At 41.2% G+C, this 19,752-nt stretch overlaps 1 protein-coding gene across 1 annotated transcript in view; it reads left to right on the forward strand.

The window, feature by feature from the left end:
- GRIN3A (glutamate ionotropic receptor NMDA type subunit 3A) overlaps positions 1–19,752 on the forward strand; it is a gene marked incomplete at both ends in the record, with an annotated part of 120,381 nt that overhangs the window by 67,623 nt on the left and 33,006 nt on the right. The gene's annotated exons all lie outside the window — the stretch shown is intronic.

The raw sequence follows: 19,752 nt of genomic DNA on the forward strand, positions 1-19,752 counted from the left end.
CCTTTCATTTACATATTCAGGTTATTATGCGTCATTTTTGCACTGCCACACAGTACAGTGGCAACTGGACGTGGTCTGGTAATATTAGCTACACCCTCTCTGTTGAGACCTAGTTTAGTGCAGTGGTTAAGGTGTCAGGGTAGAAACAGATTGTGAGTTGTAGCAATAGCAATAGCACCTAGACTTATATATCGCTTCATAGTGCTTCATATCCCTCTCTAAGCAGTTTACAGAGTCAGCATATTGCCCCCAACAATCTGGGTCCTCATTTTACCAACCTTGGAAGCATGGAAGGCTGAGCCAACCTTGAGCCAGTGAGATTCGAAGTGCTGAACTGCTGGCAGCTGGCAGTCAGCAGAATTAGCGGTGGCTCAGTGGGTTACGACGCTGAGCTTGTCGATCAGAAGGTCGGCAGTTTGGCGGGTCGAATCCTGAGTGCCGCATAACAGAGTGAGCACCTGTTACTCATCCCAGCTTCTGCCAACCTAGCAGTTCGAAAGCACGTAAAAATGCAAGTAGAAAAATAGGGACCACTACGGTGGGAAGGTAACAGCGTTCTGTGTGCCTTTGGCATCTAGTCATGCCAGCCACATGACCATGGAGACGTTCTCGGACAAGCACTGGCTCTTTAGCTTTGAAACGGAGATGAGCACTGGCCCCTAGAGTTGGAAACAACTAGCATGCATGTGCGGGGAAACCTTTACCTTTTACTTTTTTTTACTTCAGTCTAATCACTGCACCACCACAGCTCAAGTGAGTTGTAGTCCCATATTTAGCCCAAAGCCAGCTGGATGACTTTGGGCCTGGCATTCTCTTTGGGCCAGCCCTAGAGGAAATGAGGTTCTTCCAGAGGGCATTTGGAGATTAATGTACTCAGAGGCACCATTTTCCATAATTCCGTGATCTCATCCTTTTCCTTCCAGTTAATTAGTATTCGGATTTCGTGTACCATTTTTACTATGTAAATTTGGGAAACTGCCTACAGCCTGGTTGGTTTCAGGTGGTAGGCAGATTTTATTAAACAAACAGAATGGCTATGCCCTGCTTCACTCAAGACCCACTGATAACTCTTAATCCTATCGTGGACTGTAAATATCCTCATTTTTAAGAACTGGATCGCTCTAAAATATATCGACCCTTGCAGCAGTTTGATATTCTTTTGCTGGTGATGTAACCTGACAATATTTCTTTCTCCCCTTTTTTTTTAAAAAAAGCATTTTCATTTCTTAAGTCAGTTGTTATTTTTTTAAATCCTTTTTTTATTTTATGTGAACTGTTTCTTACCTTTCTCTGTTTCTAAACCGGAAGGGGCTCTTTCCACTCCAGTTGAAGGCAGGAGAAGGGCAATTTCTTACAGTACTTAGAAATGTTCCAATTCTTGGCCAATGCAGTGATGAAACAGCAGGAGGAAAATCCAGGCCTCTCAAATTAATGGCTTTCTCCCCTCCCTGCCCTGATGGATTTAATTAACTGGAAAGGCAGTGGGTGACTGTTGTCCCCTTCTTAATAGGCTACGACAAATTTCCCCCTCTCTTCTTTGAACTCTATTAGTGTTTGCTGGCTAAATACAGTGTATTCCTTAGGTCAGGGGTAGGCAACCTCGGCTCTTTTATGACTCATGGACTTCAACTCCCAGAATTCAGCAAAGCTGACTCAGGAATTCTGGGAGTTGAAGTCCATGAGTCATAAAAGAGCCGAGGTTGCCTACCCCTGCCTTAGATGAAGGAACAACACTGGTGGGGGGAAAAGTACCTCCAGCATGTGCTTTCCCCTAATGGGAAAAATGCCATTTGTGGATTGTTACTCCTTTAGGAGAAGAATGACCAGCAGCTGGATAGAAGCCATGAACTGCTTATTTGCAGACCACTCACCATCTCTCTGTTGCAGCTGGGCAGCAAACTAGGGAACATCTGTGGAGTAGCCTTTTGCTATTTTTTTATATAAATGTTACTCCAATTCAGATTGATGAAGTAGAATTTGAACATTAACCTCATCTGTTAAATATTGTTCATTCATCACATTCATAAATAAACCAGAAAAATGCTGAAAAGGGTAACTTGCATGCTAATGTGACCTGGTCCTATTGGCTGCAACTCTTAGAACAGGGGTCTTCAAACTTGGCCCTTTTATGACTTGTGGACTTCAACTCCCAGAATTACTCAGTCAGTGTGCCTGGCTGAGGAATTCTGGGAGTTGAAGTCCACAAGTCATAAAAGGGCCAAGTTTGAAGACCCCTGTCTTAGAATCACCTCCAAAAGTATGATGTTGCCCCCCCACAATAAATAAGTAACCTCTAGCATAGGACATGCTTATGTAGAGTTACCATATCTGGATCAAATCATAGATGATCTATGGATGCATCACGCAGGCACAAAGCCCTCTAGTTCCTTCCTGTCATCTAATGGTAGTTTAGATTTTTAGAGCCAGGTTTTGCATCTCTATTCTTCACTATCATCTTACCTCCAGAGACATTGGGTGTTAACTCCAGCCTGTATGGAGGAATGCTGCTTGAGAAGGCTTGCAGCATACCTGAAGAGCACCATAATGCAGCATACCTGAAGAGCACCAGAACAGAGAGGGTTGAACAAGCAAAAGTTTATTGTATGTAAGAATTCATAGACTTGTTTCTATGCTGGATTTCCCATTCCAGAATTACAAGTATTTCATTTCCTTTCTCCTCTCTATCTTTACTTGTATGTTTGAGGACTGATTTTATCATACAGTAAGTAAAATCATAGTTCAAGTAGTATATTAAGAGGGTTAGGGTTAGGGATTGGGATTGGGATTGGGATTGGGATTGGGATTGGGATTCAGAAGCTGAATATCTTGACCAAGTTGAGTCTCAGCCTGCATCACAGAAATTAGCTGGAGCAAAAGCACTTGAGAAAGTTGCGTCAGCTGATCTACAGATTGGGCTAAGCCACTGTTTCTCAACCTCAGGAACTTTAGGATGTGTGGAATTCAGCTCCCAGAATTCCTCAACAAGCATGTTGGGTCAAGGTATCTATTTCAAAGAATAGCTTAGCATGACCTAGTCAAGTGGTCAAGATGATACTCAAAGCTGTAGAAGAAAAAAATCGGCTTTTGAGGCTGGTTCTTTGGGACAAAAGTTTGGGAATCCACGCTGCTGCTAGATTACCCTGACGCTGTGGGCTGGAAATGTGATTGGTGATTTTCTTGAATTTCGGGTGTGTTGGTGTTTTCTATGCACAAAGATTTAAGTTTGTGGTACAGTTGGTGTTATTTCAGTGAAACATTTATGACTGCCATGAAGCCTTCATTTTGGTACTGGAAACTGGCTATGTATGTAAATGGCAGCATATAAACACAATGGAAAGAACTGAGATAGAGACAGCAGTAGGGTAGTCTAGTGGTGAAGATGCTCACCTCCCACTAGGAAGGTTGAGAGTTCAATCCTAGGTAGCAGCAGATGTTTCTCTATCAGGGTACAAAGAAATAATATCTGCTGTGAACTCCGTATTGGCATCAGGAAGGGCATCTGGCCAGTAAATGCTCAGCTCCATCCAGTCTACTCTGAATAGTGACTACAGGACCCTTAAAAGGGAGTTCTTAGAGGTAGCAATAGGTTAGAAAAAAACAGCTTCACCAAAAATCTTTGGAAAGGTTCTTTAGTGAGAGCTAATGGTCTATTATCTCTTTGCCTAGGCAGAGAAAAGATAGGGCAATTTCCTAGCTGTCCTGCTTGTTGAGCACTGATAAAGGAGCAAGCTGGGGCAGGGGGAATCTGTTTTACACAAAGCAATATTTTGGGGATTCCCAGAATATCTGGGAAGTAGCAGATATGAGATCAGTTGTGCTTCTTCTGCTTATGTTACACTTGCAACTGGTTTCACTGCTGTTGCTGCATGTGTTTTACATCTCATCGGACTCGCCTGTAAATTGTGCTGCTTCATAAAAGAAATAATCCCAATTGTTAATCAGATGGGGAGGGAGAGAGGGAAAGAGAGAGGGAGAGGGAGAGGGAGAGGGAGAGAGAGAGAGAGAGAGAGAGAGAGAGAGAAAGAGAAAGAGAAAGAGAAAGAGAAAGAGAAAGAGCAGATACTTTTATCCAGTGGTGGGATTCAAATATGTGAACAACCGGTTGGTTCTCTGTGTGGATACCGCTTCCGGAAGTCCGTTCTGGGCCTGGGCAACAAAAAATTAGTTACGGGTTCTGCCGAAGTGGTATGAACCGGCTGGATCCCAGCACTGCTTTTATCTTTACATCATGTAAGCTTGGTGATCTGATGGCTTTCCCAACCCTGTCTGTCTTTCATTTTGCCCCCTGGCAATATGCAAGGGTTTGATCTAGGAATAAAAAAGGCATCACCTCTTCAGTGCTCAGGGGGTTTCTTTTGAAGCAACCTGATGTATTCCATCAAATCAGAGTCTCTCATTATACCTGGGAGTGTAATTACTCCCTGATTTCCATCCTGAAGCATCTCCCAGCTCAAAAACCAAATAGAAAAAGAAACACCTCTGGGAAAGGTGCATTGAGAAGTGACTACTTATATCTGATAAGACAATTACAACTGTTAGGCTATTATGGAAAACTGAACGCAAACATGAATATATTTGGAACAGGTGCCAAGAACATACATAGCCTAGGGAGTGTTGTATAGTACAGATACTGTATGTACAGAAAATAATGAGGATTTTTTTCCCCGCTGGTGGTCTAAAAATGTTTTGTAGGTAAATAAAAGACCCAATACATAAATGCATGCCATGTTCACATGGCAGGTTTTAGCAGGATGAAACCGGTAGATCACATGAGCTTCCTACGCCAGCATAAGTATGAAAATAATGGTGGTGAAAAGTACCAATATCATCCCATTTATTCACGAGATGTAAGATTCCTATATTACCAATAAATTACAGGGATTTGACATTACAAGCATGCCAAAGCTTGTAGGAATTTAGCCAACATCCAGATGAACTGGCTTTTATTTTTAAAAACAAACAAATATGCAGAGCGTTTTTTTTTATTACCCAGAACTCATTCTGTATTTAACCTATTACATAACAAAATTAAACTATAGCAGCCATGGGTGGTTTTTAACATAAAAATGTAAAATGCTTTTTCAGGAACTTTAAGCCATCATGTCAAGTAATATGCTTAAATATTCTTAAAAAAGGATTGTAGAACTCCCCAATATGATATGAAATTTTAAGAGTGTGTTAGCATTGTAAGCAATCTAGAGGTATTATAAAAAAATATCAACGACTTACGTTCTCCTATTTTAAATACAGTTTTATGATTAAAAAGCAATTGGAAAGGCGCCCTCTGCTACACAGCTCTGCTACTCCCAGTTTCATGATGCAGCAGTTAGAATAGTAGATTAGGAAAATGATTAAATTTCAGTGTGTGGTGTATAAAAGGTCCATTCTTAATCAGTATTGCAAGTGTAAACATCTGTTTTCACTAATGCCAAAAGAATTCTTGAGACAGCCTAGCAAAAACCATACAAAGTCAACAAAGAATGCAAAACCAAGAGAAAGTTAACAGATTCTTGTTCCTCTCTTAACCTCACTGGGGTATCTTTAACAGAGTCTTTTTGTGTGTGTGTTTCAGACCTGTATATTATAATTATTTGAATTTCTTTTATTACAAACCAAGCTCTTGCTGCTTTTGCTGGAACCTTAACACGAAATTTTATCAAACAGACTTAAACAACAGAATTCAAATTAGAAACCATCAAATTTGTTAAACGTTACACAAGGCAAATGGTCTTTAGGCAGTGGAGTGATCCATCTCCTGGAACTAATAATTGTACAGCTCTTTCTTAGAGGTTTGCTTGTATGCTGAGGTTCAGATTGTCTAAGGCCTTTTGTCATCATTTCATACTAGAAAGAAAATATAAATATAAATAAGAAAACTTGGAGATGCCTTGGTAGCACACATCTCAGGGATTTGATCATAAAAAAGAAAGTCGAATCACTGCCAATGATATATTTAGGGAAGACAGAGCCAATGATCTGATGATATACCTGATCAATAACTCGGGAACCCAAATAAGTGACCTTTTTTTACTAAGAGTATGTTTATAAGAATATTGCTTTTATTAGGCAGTTATTGTCCCGCGCCCCTTTAGCATGTGTGAGATTAGGGAGCTGGTGTTGTCCTTTTTATCCTAAGTAGGAATTCTGATGAGAAGCAGGTAAGAGGGATGCAATGAGGCAATTCACAAACTTGCTAAGTTGAAAAATTTGCAATGCAGAGCTTGCTAAGTTACACTGTAGTGCTACAGTTGGCTAAATAACACTTTTCACACAGACATTTTTTTTACATTGGCAAAGAGAATAGACGACCTACACTGCTATCTCTTTGTCAATCATCCATGGTGCCAGGAGTTTTTTTTTAAAAAAATATATCATTTTTATTTGATCTTGCAACATTGAAGGGATTCCACTTTTCTTCAAACTCCTGTCTGAAGGCTTTTTCTAGTGCATCTCAGTTTTATCAAGGAAGAGAATTACAATTTGTATTTTTGGTCCGTTGACTTTATCCTATAATTAACGCAAATATTGAGCCAATTTTGGGGTACAATTTTGAATCGGGAAGCAAACCAGAGCACTATCTCTACTTGCAAATGGTAGTTAATGGGATGAAGAAGGGGGGTGAAAATACTCATAGTATAATGCAATCTTTTCTTCATTGTGTCTATTATCACAAAATGGTGGAGGAAGTGTGCCCATTTCAGTGAGATTTACCCTTGATCTTCTTTGACTGACAAGAACAAATGAAAAGTAAGTGAGCTGAATGCAAATCCAAAGGTGTTTGGGAAACAAACACAGATGATTTTTATCCCCGTTCATATATAAGGTGATTCATTTTAATGAGAACTGTGTTGTGCAAATTGGACTGTCCTGTCATTTTTCTTCCAGTTCAGCTCTTTTGCATAGTGAAAATTATAGCAAGGCATGCTGAAACATAACGATTGCAGTGTGGATGTTCCTTTCGACAATGAAGCTCCCTGAGTGACTTTGCACTGTCACGATTTGTCAACGCAAGCTTTCTTGTGCGACCATAAAATAAGAGGAGACACCAATGCTCCTAGAAGGAAATCATGGTATAAGTGTGATAATAAATACAGGTGGTCCTTGACTTACAACAGTTCATTTAGTGACCGTTCAAAGTTACAATGGCACTGAAAGAAATGTGACTTGTGGCCCGTTTTTCTCAGTTACAACTTTTGCAGTGTTGTGATTCAGGGTCAGCCTGTGGGTTCGGGAGTTGGGTCGGGCGACTCAGAGGAGGAGGAGGGGGGTGTTGAAGAGCTTGCTGAGGGGATTGGACAGCTTGATGAGAGCCCCCAGCAAGGCCCCTCTCATCTGGTCACAATGCAGACCCAGCTGTGTGATCCTGACAGCGTGGATGAAGATGACCCACAGCTGGCCCTGTTCAAGGACGCCCGACGCAGGAGGCAGTCAGTCAGGAGTAAACAGAGGGAGGCAATGGGGCACCTCGGAAGGAGGCACAGAGAGGCCACGCCCTGAACTGTATTTAAGGGGAATGTGTGGGAGGGCTGGTTTGCTGAAGGCAACCGCTTGGATTGTTCCTGCGTCTTAGCTCGTGTTTTATGGTTGGTGTCTTGTCTTGCTCTTGTTTTATGTGAATAAATTTGGCAGGCTTTATTCCAGCCTCTTGCCATTTGTAAAGGGGTCGTCCCTGCTTTTGCTGCAGGGCCGGTAGCAGGCTGGTATAGAACATGCAGCATCCCCATGATCACGTGATCAAAGTTCAGATATTTGGCAACTGGTTCATATTTATGACTGTTGCTGTGGCCCAAGGTCACGTGATCTAACAACCACAATGGTTCACTTAACAAATGTGGTGTGAAAAGTCGTAAAATGGGGCCAAGCTCACTTACCACGGGTCTCACTTTAGCTACATAAATTTTGAGCTCACTTGTGGTCGTAAGTCGAGGACTACCTGTGCAGAGAAGATAAGTCATAACTATGTATTATAATGCTTTAAACTGGGGTAGGAGAAAAGAGTCCCCAAATTTGGCAGCTTACTGAATTAGTTCACCTTGTAAAATTTATTTTATTTTTATTTAGAGAACGTTTTATTGTTGCAGTTTTATTTAGTGAGAGAGAGAGAGAGAGAGAGAGAGAGAGAGAGAGAGAGAGAGAGAGAGCACGCACACAGGTGTGAATAAACATGAGTGTCTACATCATATGTGAATATGAGACAGAAAAAGAAATCTTGGTAAATTTGCATTCCGGAATAGTAATAAGCGATATTACAAAACAGCATCTTTAATGTGAAATCAGACTAGAAAATGCACTCACCAAACTTACAGAAAGTAGTGCATTCATTACTTTAATTGTTACTGTTTTTTACTTTCTTCTCTCTTGCTAGGCAAAATCCACCTGAAATAATCTACATTTTAGTGGTAAGGATTTGTGGGATTTATTAATTTTATTTGAACCAATGCTAATCTTTTCATAGTGCTCCACGACATGGATAGTATGGGGCTGGCAGATGGCTGGTGTGACTCAGAAATAAAGTCCCCCGTGAGCTATCAAGTGAGGGAGCAATCTGTGCTGAAGTATTAAAGTGACTTTTTGACCTAGGAAGCTTAAAAAGCCGTCTTTGTCCAAGATTGCTGTGTCCAGAATGTGTTGGTGCCTTCCAAAAAAAACTGCAAAGAAAGGCAAAAAAATTCAGATGACGAAGGAGGTCTTTCTGCTTGAGAAAGTGCAGAAGAAGAAATGGATGCTGGCTACTATAGCTAAAGAAGTCATAGGAGCTCTTCAACAGAAACATCTTTCAATCCTAGCCATGCTGGCTGGACTTGGGGAGAGCTGGAATCCTGGAAAGCTAACCTATGAAGCTTCCAAAAATAGTGTTCACTTTCAAGAGAAATCCCTGCAGTTTCTTTGGCAAGGTTTTTCAGAAGTATGGGCGCTTGCCTTCTTTCTAGGGCTGAGAGAAAGTGACCGGCCCAAAGTCATTCAGCTGGCTTTGTGCCGAAGGCATAAATAAAACTCACCGTCTCTGGGTTTCCAGCCTAGTGCAATTAAACACTACACCAAACTGACTCTTTAGAATAATAGATATATAGGTAAAGGTAAAAGGTAAAGGTTCCCCCGCACATGCGTGCTAGTCGTTTCCGACTCTAGGGGCCGGTGCTCATCTCCGTTTCAAAGCCGAAGAGCCAGCGCTTGTCCGAGGACGTCTCCGTGGTCATGTGGCCAGCATGACTAGACACCAAAGGCGCACGGAACGCTGTTACCTTTCCACCGACATGGTCCCTATTTTTCTACTTGCATTTTTACGTGCTTTCGAACTGCTAGGTTGGCAGAAGCTGGGACGAGTAACAGGCACTCACTCTGCTACGCGGCACTCAGGATTTGACCCGCCAAACTGCTGACCTTCAGATCAACAAGCTCAGCGTCCTAACCCACTAAGCTACCGCGTCCCTTAATAGATATATAATGATGACCAAATAGGAAAACATCATTGTAATGTCCAAAATTCTTAATCCCCAGAGGAAAAGATTTCAGCCTGGTATAATTATTTCAATATTGTAATTTTTCCTTCCTTCCTTCCTTCCTTCCTTCCTTCCTTCCTTCCTTCCTTCCTTCCTTCCTTCCTTCCTTCCTTCCTTCTCAGAGAAAGTGACAGGCCCAAGGTCACTCAGTTGGCTCATGGCTAAAGCAGGACTAGAACTCATGGGTCTCCTGCTTTCTAACCGGATGTCTTAACCAAACTGGCTATTTTTCCCTGTTACCATCTGGGAGGAGGAGGCTTCGTGGTATCCATAGCAGAACATCCAGATTCAGCCATAGTTTCATTCCCTACAGCATTAACCTTGTGAACTCTCAAGTTTCCTCCTTCCATTATATTTTCAAGATGGACAGTGTTTAATATTTATTTGTTATGTATATGTAAGGGTTTGGGTCTATACATATATTGTATATAGTATGTTAGGTGTGTGTCATGTATGTGCTCACTTTGAGAGCGGGCAACTAAATTTCATTTTTGATGTGTGCCGTTGTGCCCACAGTAAAAAAAATGACAATAAAGGTCATCTTATCTTATCTTTTTTTTTCTTGGCCATCCTATAAATAGTTCAGAATAAATTGGCATGATCTCCCCTTGTCTTGGTTGCCCTACTGTAACACCTTTTAGCTTGGGCTGAAAGGAAATGGTGGATGCATAGTTTTCCAGTTATTTCATAATCCAGGTGTGATTTTTTTTTTAAATTTAATTTGTATACCGCCCTTCTCCCGAAGGACTCAGGGCGGTGAACAGGGCAATACATAATAAAAAACAGAATACAAAAATTAAAAAGCCATTAAACCATTATGCCCATAAAATTAATACATATTAAAATTAAAACTATTTATAAAAACCCAACCCCATCCCGTCAGACCAGGCCAGCTTGTTCGAAAAATAAGGTTTTGAGATCGCGCCGGAAGGAGCGAAGGTCGGGGGCCATCCGGAGCTCAACCGGTAAGCGGTTCCAAAGGTCTGGCGCGCCCACAGAGAACGCTCTCCCCCTGGGGGTCACCAATCGGCATTCTTTGATCAACGGCACCCTGAGGAGGCCCTCTCTGTGGGAGCGCACTGGACGGAGGGAAGTTGACGCCGGCCGCAGGTGTTGCCGTAGGTAATCCGGACCCATACCATTTGACCCATTCCTAGCCAAATACTCTGTTTATAGACTAATTGATAGCCTGGTTGACTTTAAAATGCATTAAATTTCAAACACAATGACCCCATATTTCATTTAAAAATAAAACAGTGAGTTTCTAATCTTTATATTTATTTAGAATTGGATGGGCAACATCTGCAACAATCTCTGACATCAAAATTGTAGCAAAATTAAATTTCTTGCAGAATTGATGCAGATTCAAAGTAGAAGCCTTATCCTGGAAACAGTATTGTACTGATCATCTTAGTTTGGTTTTGCTTTGTTTTTGTTGTTAATGCCTAGTCTACAACACAGTCCAGGTATTTGCAGATGGGTCTAAGCATTCTAACCCTGCTTAACTTTTTCAAGAGAGAGGCTACTCTACTATCCGCTGAACATATAGATAAGGTTGTTATGTAGCTTGTTTTAACAATGGGAGTCATATGCCTCTGCTTTCTTCTACAATGACTTTTTTTAACTTTCAATTTTAAATTATAGTCAAGAAATTTCTTGGTGGAGAAAAGAAACTGTAACACCAAGGGTCTACTAGCTCCATTGGGGCAAACCATTTTATTGGGGTAATTTTTCTATCAGCCCTGGTAATCAACTTCAAAATATTACGTATTTTTAAGGGAACTAGTACAGAGGGAAGACTGGAAACAGTATTGCAAAGTCACATTGTTGAAATCTCCTGTAATATCTCATAATTCTGGGAAAGAAAATTAATTTCATGGATGTATGATTTTTATGGAGATGTCCTAAAAATGACAACATTTGATAGATTTCAAAATGCAAAGTCATTCTTTCTAGAGTTTAAAAACTTGGTATCTTTATGCTATATCATGGTGCCTCTATTCTTTTGGGAGCATGTAATTACACTTCAATTCCATTCTCAAAGACCCTACAAAAGAGTCAACTTCTCACCACTTTTCCAAACCTTAAAAAGGGATAGGTCTCTCCTTATTTCCAAGGTAAATGATTCCAGAAGAACAGGGGTCAGTCATGACCAAGAATGAAATGCCTCCTGTCAACATTCCCTTGGAGGTAGGACCTGTAACCCATATCTTATGGGTTTTTAAGCCTTAGATCCCATTTAAAATCTTCTTAGGGCCTTTGAAAGTCAGCGTGGTATAAAGGTTGAACTCTATACTACAGCTAGGAAGACCAGGATCCAAGTTCACTTTCAGCCTTGGAAATTTGGTCAGTCATTTATCTTCACTTTCACCGACCTAGAGTTTTTTTCTAAGTCTCCTTGAGCTCCTGAAGAAAAAGTGAAATATAAATCAAATAAATAAATGCATCCGATGTTCAAGTGGATAGCTTTCATTAATTCATGCCTCTCTAGATGTCATGAAATGATAATTTTCCATATTCCTCAGTATAACCAGTAAGAAGGCATCCGGCTAGGAAAAGATTTGAAAAAGATCCTTTCTTCTGAGCTTCTAAAAAATGGTGTATCCTGGCAATTATATGGCAAGTGAACTAAAACTACCGCAGCAGCAAAGAGAAAACAATCTAAATTCAGATAAGGATCTAAAGCAACAAAGGATGGTAAATGAGCTCAAGATCAACATTGTGGAGAATCAAAATGGACACAAACACCAATTAAGACTGTTATCTGTCACTGTTGTTTGGGAAGTGATTTCAGAGAAGATCGGTGGCCCAATTTCCAGAATCAAAAAGCTTATTGCATTAGGAGCACATCACTAGGATATGTAGTAACATTCTTAAGTTAGGTGAAATACAGTATTTTGCACCAGAAAAGCTACTTACAAATTCCAGAGTAGTGACACTAGCAAATTTAGAATAGAATAGAGCTGGAAGGGACCTTGGAGGTCTTCTAGTCCAGCCCCCTACTCAAGCAGGAGAACCTATACCATTTCAGACAAGTGACTGTCTAGCCTCTTTTTAAAAATCTCCAGTGATGGAGTGCCCACGATTTCTGGAGGCAAGCTGTTCCACTGGTTAATTGTCCTCACTGTCAGGAAGTTTATCCTTAATTCCAGGTTGCTTCTCTCTTTGATCAGTTTCCAACCATTGTTTCTTGTCCTGCCCTCTGGTGCTTTGGGGAATAATTTGGCCCACTCTTCTTTGTGGCAGCCCTCAAATACTGGAACACTGCTATCATGTCTCCCCTATTTCTTCTTTTCTTTAGACTAGCCCAGGGGTAGGCAACCTCGGCTCTTTTATGATTCATGGACTTCAACTCCCAGAATTTCTGAGCCAGCCAAGCTGGCTCAGGAATTCTGGGAGTTGAAGTCCATGAGTCATAAAAGAGCCGAGGTTGCCTACCCCTGGACTAGCCAAACCCAATTCCTGCAGCTGTTCTTCATATCTTCCAGGCCATTGATCAATCAAATCAAGCGTGCCAATTTCTCTGTTAGTAGAGGAATGGTCTACAGCAGGGGTCCCCAACCTTGGCAACTTTAAGACCTGTGGACTACTGCAACGCTCTCTACATGGGGCTGCCCTTGAGGACCACTCAGAGGCTCCAACTGGTGCAGAATGCAGCCGTGCGAGTTGTGTTGGGGGTCTCCCGATACTCCCATGTTACACCTCTGCTCCGTGAGCTGCATTGGCTTCCAATTGCCTTCCGGGTGAGATTCAAGGTGCTGGTAATGACCTATAAAACCCTACATGGCATGGGTCCGGAGTACCTAAGGGAGCACCTGCGGCCGGCATCAACTTCCCTCCGCCCAGTGTGCTCCCACAGAGAGGGCCTCCTCAGGGTGCCACCGGTCAGAGAATGCCGGCTGGTGGCCCCCAGGGGGAGGGCGTTATCTGTGGGTGCGCCTGATCTCTGGAATCGTTTACCGGTTGAGCTCCAGACAGCTCCCGACCTTCGCTCCTTCCGACGTGATCTAAAAACTTATTTATTTGAACAAGCCGGCCTGGTCTGATGGGTTTGGGGTTTTAATTACTGTTTTTAAGTAATTTATTGTATTCGGGCACAATGGTTTAATCTGTTTTTAATTTTTGTATTCTGTATTTTTGGTATTTATTGCCTTGTACACCACCCTGAGTCCTTTGGGAGAAGGGCGGTATACAAATTAAATTAAATAAATAAATTTCAAATTTCAAATCCAATAAATGAAATGAAATGAAATGAAATAAATAAACTCCCAGAATTCCCCAGCCAGGCAGGCTGAAGTCCACAGGTCTTAAAGTTGCCAAGCTTGGGAACTAATGGTACAGGAAACAGATTACTTTTCAGTTCAGAAAATTGAGGGTGCCTTATCTATGAGAAATACTACATAGTACTGATCAGTCAAACAGGTATGCAGATTTACTACTAGCTTATCAGGTCCTTAGGAGTGGAGGACTTGACAGCACAAGGAAACCATAACCAAACACAGCCATAAATACACCAAACAAACAATAGGAAGGCACCACATAAATACAACACATAGAAGAGCCCAAAGCACACATTTTGATAGAGAGAAGTTCCATAAGGATAGGCTCCAGGAAGAGTCTGAAAGCTCGGAAGAGTACATCTCTCGTCCCAGTGCCAGTTTGGTTCTGTCAACAATAGAATATAATTAGGAATCAGGTGGTGGTTTTTTTTTCTACATACAAAATTAGATATGTATTGAATGTATCCTTACATTAAATGTAAAAATAGTATTGGTTGGAAGGAGGTTGATAATTAGTTAAAAATCTGGTGGTGGTGAATTTTACTTCCCTTGCTGTGTTTCTCAGAATATCTCTTTTCAAGTTGGCATTTGCTAAGAAAAGACATCTTCTATGGATGTCAATATTAATATTTATCCACTTCACCGGCTCCAAGCAGTGCGCTTAAAAATGCTTGCTAAAAATGCTGGCATGTTAAAGGCAAAGATTCATTTAAAGTCCTCTTAATTTTGCCTCAGATTGGTAGCTGTGAAGAAAATAGTGTGGCTGAACATCTGGCTTGCTGCTGTGGGAAGTAGCATAATAGACTAGGTGGGCCTGAACTAGCATAGCGCTACTTATGACTCTCCGGGAAAAAAATCTCTGTTTAAAAGTGTGACTTGACAGTTGCTGAAGAATAAATTTCAGCACTGTCAAGAAGAAACAAGAGATTATTAGGAGCATTTTTACTTGATGCACAGAAGAAGAGCTTGCCCTCATTCTGGATTTATTTTCTAAGAATGTGCGCAACTCCACTCAACCCTTGATATATAGAAATGAGCAGCAATGCTCTTTTTTTTCCTAGCAGGCAGCAGAAGCATAATAGTTTCGACAGATCATTAGATTGCAATAAAAATTCAAAAATGGGTAATTCCACAGTGACTCTTAAAGCTACACCCTGGGGGAAGATTGATTGTAGTGGGCAGTCTATTCCTGATACTTTTATTTATTTATCACCACCACCCATCATATAGAATTCCCTGTAACACAGGTTCAGATATTGTGTCATCCTGCTTCATTTTATGTCCTGGAAGCTATCTGATTCCCCTATCAAAAATGGTGAAGGATGTAGAATTATGTAGTACATAGAGCGTCTCATCTGGTGGTGTGACCTGACTGATCTTCTCTGGGCTTGGAAATCAACCAGAGTTGACTTAAGTCACTGCTTCTTAAACCTGCTTTGCTCTCAGGCCCCCCAAAATCATGAGGACCCCTCAAAAAGAAGTTTTGTTTGCACGGTTTATATTTATGGAAAAAATATAAAAGATTTATATTTTTAATATAATTTTTTTAAAGTAAAATAGATGTATTTGTAGAGCATTTATTCATCGAATCATGTAAAGATACCAATATTAAACCTATTAAATATTAAATTAAATATTTTTCCTGAAAAAATACTCTACATATTTTTTTTAACAAAAAAAAGATAATAATGAGAAAGGAGACAGTGGATCATCTTGAAGTACATGCATCCCTTTTAGAAATGACTGAGGAACAAAAGAGAAATCATCTTATTACACAGTCAAGAAGAGAGTCACAGTAAAAGTCAGTTCCAAAACAAAAGGATTTTTTGTGTCTGCTTTCAACCTCTGTTATATCAGAGGGAGAAAGAGAGAGAGAAAGACAGAGAGAGAGAGAGAGAGATGTGACATTATCTAGGGAAGTTCACATTTGGAAAATGAAACATTCAACGTCTCTTATTAATTACCAAAGGTCCAGGACCGTCTGGATCACAGTCTTGATAATAAAAAATACGATTTTTCTTAAGTATTTTTGGCTAGCATGCAAAGTGCCTCACGCGATGGTAAAGTGCCTTAATTAAAAAAAAAACCCCACAGCCTGAGCACTTGAAACACAATATATTTAAAAGAGAAACAGATTAATGCTATAAATCCCTTCAAAGGTTATGAAAATGGCTAAATCAGGTTGTGAAATGGGCTAGGAGTGAACAAAGACAAAGGGATAATGAAAGACAGGAGCAACCACTGATTACTCCCTTCCCTCCTGGAGAGCAATTTTTCCCCCCCAAAATTAAAATCTACATAAAATATTCAGGAAAGAAGAAATGATGCTTTAAATTGGACTATAAAGGAACTGAGCAGCAACTGTTGACTGTTCAGAGCTGTGCGTGGAACGGAAGACACACTGAGCTCCATATGTGGAACAAACACATTGTGCTCAGTGAGTCCAGCCACTCCATTCTGGTCTGGCCAGTTTTTTTCAGACAAAGATCTGCAACTGTCTGTCCATCCCAAGTTCTATCATTCCAGAATCTGGGGAAAAAATATTGATGTTACAGACATATGAAGCGCTAGATTCTGAAGCTACAGAGATATGAAGTGACACTGACATCTGCTAATCTGCTATCATCTAGTGGCTGTTCAGACAGAAGGGTTAGCTTCTCCTTCTCCAATCATTCACCCTACTATCTGAAGAAAGATGTATATTCCTTCCAATTCTTTTTTGGGGGGAGAGGAGGAGAAGGAGGAGGATTTGCAGAAATTTTCAGTTTCTACCAGTCCTACTAGGAAGGGTGGAAGGAAGGGGAGCAAACATATGCATGTGAGTGTATATATGTATCCCTCCAGGCCTGACTGCCATCTGTTCTAAATGTAAACTAATTTACATTTAGCTTAAACTAATATGTAATGGCATATTTGAATGTATATATATGGGATGCGTTGGCTCAGTGGGTTAGGACGCTGAGCTTGTCGATCAGAAGGTCGGCAGTTTGGCAGGTTGAATCCTGAGTGCCGCGTAACAGAGTGAGCACCTGTTACTCGTCCCAGCTTCTGCCAACCTAGCAGTTCGAAAGTACATAAAAAATGCAAGTAGAAAAATAGGGAACACTATGGTGGGAAGGTAACAGCGTTCCGTGCGCCTTTGGCATCTAGTCATGCCGGCCACATGACCACGGAGACGTCCTCGGCTTTGAAACGGAGATGAGTGCGGGGTAACCTTTTCATATATATATATATATATATATATATATATATATATATATCCAGAGCACTATACTTTTAGATTCCATCCAAAACTACACCACTCCTGCTCAATCTTCTGAAAGAGCAAGGCGTACAAGACAGAGGGACTTTGCTCCATACAGATTGCTATGCCTACAACTGCAATATTAACACTTTGCCAAAATATCTGTTAAAATTGGACCAGGGGGAGTTTTGTTTTGTTTTTTAATAAAAATAGAAGAAATTGGGAGAAACACCAGTTCTACATCTGCACCTTCATAGCTTGCTATAATATTTTCCACAAATATTCTGCAAGATTTTCCGCAAATGCCTTCCACAAGTATCATGTTAAGAGCTACACCTGCTTTAAAAAAAGTCCTTATCTTCCCCCAAGTTGCATCCACTTCAAAGTATCCAAGGCCAAAGAACATCAACATTCTGTAGAAATGAGGGGGTGGGGACTTTTGACTGATTATGTCCTATCAAGTGGATATCAAATACACTGATTTTTTCCCCCATGAAGATAAAGTCCCTAACCTGGTCTTTCAGGTATTTCAATGGTGACTATTAACTACTATAACTGGATCATTCCATTTGGCTGCTGGCCATCCTTCTCTTTCCTTCCAGCTTGCCCAGCATTAGAGCTTTCTCCAGAGTGCTAGGTCTTCGGATAATACATTCAACATAGGATAATTTGAGCCTGGCCATTTGTGCTTTGAGTGAGAGTTCTGGGTTGATTTATTCAATAATCCATATTTAGATCGCTGCCAGGAAGAAAGCTGGCTTTCTTTGCTACAGGCACCATGAAAAACGGATTGTCTGATCTATTACAAACTTCCGTTCGATTTCTTTCTGCAGTGCACACTAGCACCACAGATTTTATCAGCACCAAGGGAACCCTATCTGCTTTTTCCCAAGACCATAGTTGTCTCAAAAGCAAGAGAGAAATCTGCAGCATTTTACTGCAGCTAGACTTAATCAGAGGGAATCAGTGAGTACTCACTGCAACGAAAACCTCTCTTGCCAAGTTTTTGAAGCAGTGGCCAAGAAAACCTGAGTAGCCACTAGCGCCCCACTGTGGTGTCGTGGGGAAAATCATCCACTTTGCTCTTTGGCTCTCAACTTTAAATTAAATTAGAGCTAATTCTGGAGATGCTTTTTGGTTATCAAAAATTGCAACGATGCCTTGAGATGAACCCATTGCAGTGCTTTATTGGCTCAGGTGCAGTTCCTGGATTTATATAAAATTGTATCGGCCAACTAGATGGCTCAAAGGCTTTCCTTTGGTCTCATTTGTCAATAGGTGGTCATCAGGTCTTAACTAAAACAAAAACACATCTGTAGGAGCAGAAGGGCCAGTGGACTGTCTGCAGTGGAAATGTTCACACTTAAAGCTGACCATTTCCTGAGTCTCCCCCCCCCCACCCTGCATGCTTCATTTTATCCTATAATTAAAATTAATAATTAGGAAGTCGGCATGATGCTTCCAGTATCAATCCTAAATGTAATTCTTTCCAAAAAACACTTTAGGGATCACGTGTGTGTGTGTGTGTGTATCAGAGATTCTCTTGCAACAATGAAATTAGGGTGGGGATGCAATCTAGGGCTCTGTTTGGGATGGGGAATGGCTGCTGGATGGAGGGAAATCACAGAAATAAGGTAAGGTAGCCTACCAAACCCCCCAAAACTAGCCAAGTGCACCCTTTGTTTGCCATTCTAGTGAATGAGTGTTGGTGCTGCTGGTCACCATGGCAACTATTTTGTGAGAGTACCCATGTCATGCTCTTTAAATTTCAAATGTGACCATTAATGCTCAAACGCCAGGGCACTAAAGGGCAAATACATTCAGTGGAGACACTTCACATACGTTGCCAATAGCTGAGAAATCAAGCAACATTCCTACATAGGAGACCCATTTCCCCGCGGACCGCAACTTCTAACACAGATTCCATGTGCAGAAATCACTTGCTCGGGGGAAATGCCATAACTCACAACCTTGATGTAGTCTCCAAGTCATTCTCCCTCGCTCTGCTTTTCCTTGCACAGGTTCAGCTGCAGAGATTAAAAATAGGGGAAGGGCTGCGGGTGTGAGGGCAAGGATGAAACTGAGCGGAGGGAGTCATCACTACAGATGTGGTAGCTATTCTTGGAATCCACCTCTCCTATTTCGGGGGCTTCAGCTTCCCAAATTCCGAGCCAGTATAACCTAACTCATGCATTTTGATAAGCCTGAATATTATTGTTTCCTTTTGGCTTAGTGTGCTGTATTTTTTTCCCCTGTTCATTCTTGTCCTGTTCTGGGAGACTGCCTGGAGTTTTCTTGGCAAGGATTGTCAGAAATGGTTTGCCACTGCCTGCTTCCTAAGGCTGAGAGTGACTGGCCCAAGATCACCCAGTTGGTATTGTGCTTAAGGCAGAACTGGAACTCACAGTCCCCTGGTTTCTACCCTAGTGCTATAACCACTACATCAAGTAACTCTCAAGTGTGCTGTATAGACCCAACTAATGGTAGCTAACTTTAACAAGCTGTAGGTCAGCATCCTGTGGTGGGGTAATGGCATTCATTATATACATTCTTTATATGTTGTTTTACTCCCCGGGAAGCATCTACTGTACGAGCTCTATCAATGTGCAGCAGACATGTCAAACACAAGGCCCGGGGGCCGGATCCGGCCCGCAAAGTGGTTTCATGTGGCCCGCGAAGCCATCCTGGAAGCAGTGAGGGAATGGCCCCCACTACCTTGGCCCTGGCC

This window comes from Vipera ursinii, assembly GCF_947247035.1.
Source record: "Vipera ursinii genome assembly, chromosome: 2".
In the NCBI taxonomy this organism is placed as follows: domain Eukaryota; kingdom Metazoa; phylum Chordata; class Lepidosauria; order Squamata; family Viperidae; genus Vipera; species Vipera ursinii.